Raw genomic sequence first — 9,691 nt, 5'->3', positions numbered from 1 at the left:
GGAACAGTGACAAGATCATACTCGTGTAACCCTTTTGTGCTTTGCTGAGACCATACCATCCTGATCTCTATTCCAGAAGTCTTCCCATGTCCTGTTCCAGGCCCCTGCCCGGCCACCCAGCATTCAGAAGCTTAATTAAAGACCAGTGGGTGCAGAAGCCCAGCTACTTGGGATGGGCACCGTGTCTATTTTAGGGAAGTACAGAGGCAAGAACATAGGATTTGGAATCAGACAGACTAGAACCCAAATTCCTGACCCACCACTTCCTAGCTGGAGGATCTTGGGCATGTGATGGATCTCTTTTTCCTGGCTCATCTACCTCATCTGCAAAAGATTTCCAAGTCACAAGCTCGCTGCAAGGATGGGTGGATTACTGCGTATAATGTACCCAGCACATAGGTGGTTCGCACCACCCCTATTCTTTCTCAAGTCAGGGGTGAATGGGATCTCTTCTTGTAGGTCTCTCTGTGTCTCAGCCTGTGCATGCACATGAGCTCGCCTACGTGGTGAAGTTGAGGGTACTGAGCTGTGTGTCAGGTTTGGGGTGACTACCTCTTGCCTGCCTTCTTTGTGCGTCCCTCCCCTAACAGAACAGCTTTTTTTTCTGTCTCATAAGGAGCTGCCCTTCTCTCTTTGGAATGCTTGACTTCCAAAGGGACAAGTGCCGACTATGGGAGATATTATTCATTTTCCAAAAGTGCTTAGAGCTGCTCATTTCCACAGGTCATGGCTGGGGTGGCTCAAGTCCAGCCGGGTTACCTGCAGCCACTGAGTCCAGGCCATATGTGCCCTCTCGGAAAGGATGCAGAGTTTAGGGGGCTGTGCGAAGCTCAGCCAAGGCCAGCAGGCAGGAGGGCTTCTCTCCGCTCCTGAAGGATGAGGGGATAAATCCGGTGTCTGCTCTTCCATCTTCCTTCTCACTTTGTTGATGTTCTCAGATCCCATCTGGTCGGTCACTCACCCAGCTGGGTGGGCAGGTGGGGGCCCAGCTGGTGTGAGGTTTTCATTGATGAGCCTGATGTCAAGAGTTCGATGCCTGCAGTGGAAAGTACATAGACTTTGCCGTCTGATGCATTTGGGTCAAAGCCTAGCTCTGCCGTGCTCTTGCTGTGTCACTCCGGACAAGTCAATTTGTTCTCCGGCCTTAGTTCTCTCATCTATAAAATGGACTCATAATCACAGCTTCCTAGGGTTGTGTGACTGTTCACTGAGATAATCCACGTCAAGTGCTTTAAGCTACACTTTGGCTCATAATCAACAATAATACCCATGTTGGCTTCTGAGAGTCAATTGTTAAATTTTTGGGAATCTTGCAAGCTAGTGGTTAAGCCATTGTAATTTGCAATTAACCATGCCATATCAGGAGATGTACACCATGGATATCAGAAAACACTATAAATCAGGGCTCCCTCACCCTCTCTGGAGCCCATACAGCTGCACATGGAGGTTGCTGAAGGAATGTTTGTTCCTTTCTCTTTTCTATCTTGGCTGTGTTCTCTTCTCTAATTTAAAACCATCCTCCAAGACTCAAAACACAGACATTTCTGGGCCATCCTAGCCTGTATGGGATGTAAAAGCACACTGTTCCTTTCCCACCCAGCTCCACTGAGCCTTGGAGAGCCCTGTTTTCTTTCACATCTCTCAAAATCGACACGACAGCCTGGGGATGACATAACCCAGAATCCCAAAGATTCTCTGCCTGATGGGATGTGCCCCTCCTTCCTACTGCCCCTGTAGTTCTCATCCTCTCTATTTCCCTCCTTCCCTTCTTCCCTCCTCTCTCTCCATCACTCCCTTTCTCCCCGTTTTTCTCTCTCCCTCTGATTTCCAGTACACCCTGCCTTTATTTATAAACTCCCAGAGGATAGAAAGTGTCTTTTCGGCATCTTGGTATGATTTCAGCACCTAGGACAGCTCTCCCCAGTTGGAGAAGGCTCTTCTGCTGTGGATTCTATATTGCATTGTGTTGCATTGTGCTCTGGGTCCAGCCTGCACCTCTTATCCCAGACCAACATTTTCAGATTCAAGCAAGAATGCACTCACTGAGCCTTATCCATTTCCACATCTAGGAGAACAATCGCAGGGCGGGGCTGACAGGTGGCACCATCTTCAACTGTGACCCGTTCGATTAATATCTGGAATTTCGGTTCCATGACGGTGGCATTTGCACACCGTCTTAATTCCAGGTCTAGCAGAGTGCCTAGAGCAATGGCTAGAACAATGCCGGGCTCTCATAAATATTTGAACTAATGAATAATAATCTGTAATTCCTTTGTCATCTTTTAATAACCTTTGGATACAAAGCAGAAATCAACTCTGCTCGGAGTGGAGTTGTGTGGCTGGAACCTTCAGTGTGTCACGGCATTTTCTTTTCTTCTCCATTGTGTCAGCCTCACACTCCTTCACAAAAACCCAGACACTCAGACTTTAATAGAATTTTTCAGAAAAAAAAAAAAAGATCCCAGTAATTCTATTCCCAGGGGATCAGATATCTTCTTACCACCACCCTTTTACACAGTGGGAAGCTGTAGTCCAGAGAAGAAGTGAACTATTCAAGGTCATTTATTTAAGGAGAAACACAGCCCTCTTCTGGGCACACATAACCTTATGCGAGAGCCTGACTGTTTAACTGTTATGCTAACTCGCCTTTTCATTTTCCCTTGGCATCTCAAAGACATTATCGATAAACTATAGGCAGACTGGTTAACCAGCACTTGTCACCTATAGGTCCCTGTCTTGTCCAAATAACTTATTCCTGTATCGGTGTTGGGGAGAAGTACATTAATTAGCTATCATGTGCCAGGCACCAAGCTGAGCACTTTGACATTCTGTTGCCTCATTTAATTCTCCCTACAGTTTTAAATGTTAAAGACTACTTTCCCCATTGTCCAGGTAGGAAAATTCAAGCTCCTAGAATTTAAGCAACTTGTCCAAGGTTATACAGCTGGTAAGAGTCAGAGCCAGCATATTTATCAATGAGTTGATTGACTCTCAAAATTTTTTGTGCCTTTTCTTGTAATCTAAGAATATTCTTAAACTGTTTGCTCCTGGGAAGAGATAAAATATGCGATAGGTTTAAAAGAAACAGCAATATGGTAAATAATATGTGAAATGGGTATTAAATCAATGGAACTAGGCATGATAGATTGAATATGTATTTAATTACTGCCATGTGCTAGGCATTAAAGTGAGTTAATAAACACTGGCTGTGTGGATACAAGGGCAGAGAATTTAATTTACATCAGCTCCAGAAAATGAAGTCTAGGCTCTTGTTTCTTAAAGGACTGCCAGGTTAGAAGAGATTTCAGAATTCCAACCCTCACCCTCATGCAGAATGCCCTCTACAATGTCCAAAGACTCCGAGTGACTACCCCATGTGATGAGAAACTCACTATGCTCCATTCTTTCCTGAGATAGCTTCAGTTATTAGCAAGGCCATCCTCACGATGCGTCTCAGGGCCTTTTCTGTAACTCCGATCGTTGGTTCCCAGGCTGTGAGCTTCACAATAGCCTATGCCATGTCTGTCTTGCTCTCCATTGTTCCTCTAGCACCTGACACAGGACCTGGCTCATATTAGGTGCTTGACAAATATTTGTTGAGCATATGAATGGATGGATGATGAATGGTACCAGTTCTACTCTGAAAACCCAGAATAAATATGATCTCTCTTTCACATGCCAGTATTTTGAGCCAGGAATCACATCTTTGGTGGGAGACTCTTTTATTAACTGTTATTTTATTTTTGGAGAGGTGGCGGTGGGGGTGGGGGGAAGGACAGTTATGGATTAAGTACTTTCTATATGCCAGATGTGTTAACCACTTTACATGTGTATATATTTTTTTATTTCATCCTTCCAACACCTATGTGAGGTACTGTGATGATTTCTCTTTTACAGGTACATTGAGAGTTTTTGTGTGAGTTACTTAAGATGACACAATAGCTGAGTCAGGATATGAACTCATGCATCTCATTAATCATTTTAATCCTCTTTAGGTAACAAGGCTTGCATTCACTTGAAACTCGGGGCTTGCTTAGCATTTGATAAATGTGGGGGAAATTCAGGTCTTAAATTTTCTAGCCTCAGAATTGGAAAAGAAATCATGAATAATAGGAGATATGCATTTCTTGGGATGGCATGGCTTCGATAATTATGAAAATTGCTGCTTGTGATACAAATGTGGGGTCAAGGATAGTTGATGGGTAAATATGTTCCATGAATCTTTTCAGTACAGACTCCATGATGGCTTTTACCCGTTTCATGGGGGTAAGAACTGCTGTGGAGAAACTAGTCAAGAGTCCCGTTGCCTGAGAATGGAAAGACCCTGAAAGTCGTAAACATTTTCCTGCTGCTTGGGATTGGAAGTTGATTGAGGCTTTTTATGAACACATCTGGCAGGAAGTGACATCTGTAGCAACAGCTGTCTGGAAAAAGACAGGATGGGTGGGGCTAGGCTCAGTGATGAATGGTGCTTTAAATTCCTTACCAGAATTTTCCAAAGAGAGTCCTATTACAACTATAGAGGGAATAATTGGCTGAGGAGCTGTCAAGTTTGTCTTTTGCACAGCAAAGTATTCACACATCTTTGTTCAAGCTTTGCAGGCAGATGAAATGGGTGTGCATTTTGTACTTTTCTGTATCTCACAGGCACAGCACAGTCTTTGAGAGGGCTGGGAATTAACATCTCCTAGGAACTCGAGAATATACCTAAGCCTTGACCTTGCAAACAGTGTGAATAGGAAATGCCACCGATGCCCCCCAATTATTCTCTATTTCTCTCTGGAACTAATTTACACACTGGGATTTATCTTTAAAAGCGTGTGTAATTATCGACTAAGTATCTTTCCTATCTATTTTTAAGTTGTGAGCTCTGGGAGGGGCAGGGTGGAACCCACCATGTCTGTCTTGCCATAGCAGTTTTCAATGTCGAGCTTGTAGTAGGTGCTCAATAAATGTTTATTGAGTGAGTGACTGGGAATCAGTGTTCTAGAGTAGTAACATCAATTATAATAGCAAAAATATTAATCATAGAAATGATTTTGGGCTCGGGGAAAAAAGCGAGGTTCAAATCTTTGCTTCACTACTTCTTAGATATGTGTTCTTAGGCAAATCACTTTGAATCTGAAGTCCTGAGTATCTCATATTATAAAATGTGAACAATAATACCTGCCTTAAAGGGTTTTTGTGAAAGCTAAAAGAAATAATGCACCTCAAGCACTTAGCACAATGGCTAGCATACAGTTAAAATTGCTATTTGTTAGTATAATCATCATTATTAGTGTGTCTTGCAGCTCTCTTACATTCGTTTAAGAGTGCTGGCTGGATGAAGGTTGCATTATTATTTTTTAAAACACCTTATTAAGATATGACTGACATATAAAAATCTGTACATATTTAATGTATACAACTTTTGGAAATAAGTGTATACCCATGAAACCATCTCCAGAATCTACACCATAAACGTACCCATCACCTCCAAAGGTGTCCTCTTGCCCTCTTATTTGTTATGATGATAATAATGATGATGGTAAAAACACTTAACATAGATCTAAAGCTCCTACAGTTACACCCAGTGTCTTTTAAGTAGACCTACTGTGAAAGTATGTGGTTTATATATTTTTTAAAATGTTATTTTATTTTATGTTAGTTTCAGGTGTATGGCACAGTGGTTAGAAATTTATATAATTTATGAAGCGATTCCCCTGATTACTCTAGTACCCACCTGGCACTATACATAGTTATTACAATATTGACTGTATTCCCTATGCTGTACTTTACATCCGCATGAATACTTTGTATCTACTAATTGATACTTCATAATGCCTTCCCCTTTTTCACCCAGCTCCCCAGACCCCCTCCTATTTAGCAATCACCAGTTTGTTCTATCTATGAGTCCGTTTTCATTTTGCTTGTTCATTTTTTTTCTCTTGGATTCCACATATAAGTGAAATCATATGGTATTTGTCTTTCTCTGTCTGACTTATTTAACTTAGCGTAATATCCTCTATATCTATCCATGTCATTGTAAATGGTAAGATTTCATTTTTTTTTTGTGGCTGAGTAATATTCCATTGTGTATATGTACCATAACTTCTTTATCCAATTATCTATTGATGGACACTTTATCCAATTATCTATCGATGGACATAGGTTTATGTCTCTTCATCGAGGATTTATTTACCAATTTTCACTGACAAACTGGTTGAATTTTAGACCTCTGGTTTCACCAACTTCAGAGCAAGCCTTAATGGTCTTAGACCCATACTTTTCTAACAACTACATCACTAATAACAGTTAACATATAAACTCTTACTGTACGACCAGCCCATTGCAGTCTTTTTCATACTTAATCCAAGTAACAGGACAGTGAGGTGGATCCTACTATCACTATTTCACAAGGGAGGAAATTGAGGATGGAGTAAATAAAATACTTACCCACAATCACAGGGCCAGTCAGTGGTGGCGGAATAAGAATGTGAACCCAGAGGGTCTGATTCCAGAGCCTGAAATATTGACCAGGACACTACAGTTTCTCTCTTACATAGAGATACTCAGTATTCACTTGTCGAATAAAGTGTGCGTGTGTGTGTGGAGAGGGAATAGATTGTCATTTGTAGATCCTTGATCCTATTTCATGATCTAGACTATAGGACAGGGCTGGGGAGGGCATCTGCTATGGGGCTAAAAGTCAATTGTACACAGAAGCAACGCCAGGATTAACCCAGCCAGAATGGTGGTGAGAGGAGCTGAAGAAATGCCAGCAGGCTTGGAGTGTTTATTTTTTTCAGCTGTTTGAGAACTTAGGCAAACGACCTGCTAGAAAGCTTAGACTCCAAGGCATCGGTTAGAAGCGGAAAGATATCCTGACAAAAGCAGAGCAGAAATCTCATTGCAATCCAAGTCTGGGGCTGAAACAAGCTGAGGAGAACCAGGCTGTACTACGTGAACATGGACCTTGATGACTACCATCTAGGGTCATTGTCTAACTTTGGTCATCAGATTGGGACACTTGATTTACTTGATGAAACTTAGAGTGGTGCTTTTTGACTTAGGACAAATTGCAGTGAGGTTCCAATTCGATTTACTCTGATGATGGGTCATCTGTTCTCTGCCATTTCTTCACCAAAACAGAGTTTGACCATGGACATTGCATACAGGAGAATTCAGGGCCCCAGTACCAGACTGGGAAAGTCAACTGGCCATTTTAGCTAAAAGAGTAAAGGTGTGCCTGTGATAATGAATATCAAAAAGGTAAAGAATAATCTGCCCATCCACTTATCCATCTATCCATCCATCCATCCATATACACATTCACCAATCCACCCACCTATTCATCATTCCATACAAATATCCATCTATCCAACACATACTTCTCAATGCTTCCATACACTCACTCTGCTGAGCACTGGGAGTATAGAGTGAAAGTCAAAGACATGGTCCCCTGACCTCAGAAAGTTCACAGTTCTAGGGAAGGAGGATATGTTGCTTCTCATGGTTGGCAACTGCATCCTTTATCTTTGTTTATTTCAGATTTGAAACACTTCTTGTTATTTTATAGGCACCCAAGAAATGTATGTTGGATGGATGAGTGCACAAACCACATAGACGCTGTTAAAAGAATGTAAGGCCAGGAGAAGAGGAAGCCCGGCCCAATTAGAGAGGCAGGGCATGAGGTTAGGCAGAAAGGGAAGCAGCATTTCAGGGCCACAGGCTGGTTAGGTTAGGAAGGCAGAGACATGTTCAGATGATGAGCCCTGTGCCCAGGAATATACCTTCCTCCAACTGACTGTAGCTTGCAGATTAACCACTGCCAAGATTCTCGAAGGTTCTGGACCACACATGCTTACTCTGGGGTCCATGGATGGAATTCAAGGAGTCTGTGGACTTGGATGTGAAAAAAATAACATCTTTATTTCCGATAACTCTTAACTGTAAAGTTAGTATTTCCTTCCATTATGAATATAGACAACAAGCAGAATCCGTGACTGTCATCAATCGAATTATAGATCTCTTCGTATCACATTACGATTGTTGCCGATATACCAATGTATTATTTATGCCCATTACTTACAACTTCGAAATTATGATAGTCGCTACAGCTACTGCTAGATCTTGTTATTTAGTGCGTTAATAAAGAAATTGACCTCTTGCCAACTCATAAGTTGGTTTAAAAAATATTTTGGTAACTATTGCAATATCATTGATGTTCGTTGTAGTCCTTTATGTTCTATTTTTATGAGTTTAAAAACATTCTGAGAAGAGATTCAATAGCCTTCATTAGTCCAAAGGGGTTCAAGGCGCACACACAAAATTTTAGAACCTCTGGTTTAGAATTAATGCCTTTTTTCTACATACTGAAAGAGTGAGATTCAGGTTGATTGTGGGTGCTGGAAGATTGAGGTCAGGGAAAGGATGTTTGGAGCCAATGTCTTTTGTTTGACTGGCTGGTGTTAAATGGTATTCCCTAGTGACCCATTGAGGGAGGGTAATTTAGAACAAGCTCTTAACTCTCTGTTGAGTCCTTATGACCAGGTTCCTTTTTGACCAGGGAAACATCACCAGGTTTTCCTCACTGCCCTCTGATGTGCTTCCTTGGCAAAGCCCATTAACTAGGAAGGAAGCTTTAGGTGATCACTTCACCACTAGAACCCATCTGCCCTCCAAATGCTTGTACCAGACTTTCGAATTTATTATCGTTTGAAGGTGAGCAATGAATGTCATGCGTTGTGCGATGTATTCTTTTAGGTTTATTAAATCACCTGATGCTATTCCAATTGAGTGTTTTCATCACCTCTTGAAGAGATATGAAATTTATGGTTGCAGTTTTCTCTCTTTAGATAATTTCAACATCCCCTCCCCCAATACGGTTCATTATTTTTTGTATGTGCCATTGAAATAAAGTGCTTAAAATAACTAATTTAGAGCTATGCTGATAATGCTAACAGATCCGTAAATCGGGCCATCAGTGATCCTTTAAGATGCATGAGGCGAGCTGAAGCAGGCTGAGTGGCAGATGAGCCATTACACTTCAAGGCAGGGGGTGGTTGGGGACGAGAGTCCCAGTGCAGAGCACAAAGTCCCAGTTGCAGTTGTGGCTGCAGCTGCTGTGTATGCACATTGAAACTGAATTGTCAGCACATCCAGGAGGGAGTTCTGTCCTTCCAAGAATGGCTGTAAATAGGGTTGAGGAGGTAAATGACATGTTACATTAGCCCCAAGCTTTGTTCTGACATGGCCAGGGGCTCTGGCTCAATGGCGCGTCCATCCAATCATCCGCTCATTTTGCCTCTGCCGTTTTCCTTGTAGGGCTTAGAAGAGACAGAAACTCAAAGGTCTCCTGTTTTCCTTCATCACGTCCCTTCGTGACTCAAAGTGGAATCTGTTTCTCCCACTTATTTTATTATTAAACATACATAGAATTTGAAAGAATAATATAATGAATGACTCATATAATGTGTCCTATATATATATATACTCACCACCCAGATCCAATGACTGCGAATGTTTTGCCACTATAGTGTTGTCTACATATATGTGTGCGTATTAAAATGTGTGTGTGTGCATGAGCCACAATGAGTTGCGGGCGTCAACCCTAAAATCTTCAGCCTGTATCTCCTAAGAATAAGAACATTATCTTTCATAATGACAATTTTCACACACCCAAGGAAAAAACTAACAAAATATTCCCTAA

This window comes from Pteropus vampyrus, unplaced genomic scaffold, assembly GCF_000151845.1.
Source record: "Pteropus vampyrus isolate Shadow unplaced genomic scaffold, Pvam_2.0 Scaffold300, whole genome shotgun sequence".
Classification (NCBI taxonomy): Eukaryota; Metazoa; Chordata; class Mammalia; order Chiroptera; family Pteropodidae; genus Pteropus; species Pteropus vampyrus.
This window is presented reverse-complemented; position numbering follows the sequence as displayed.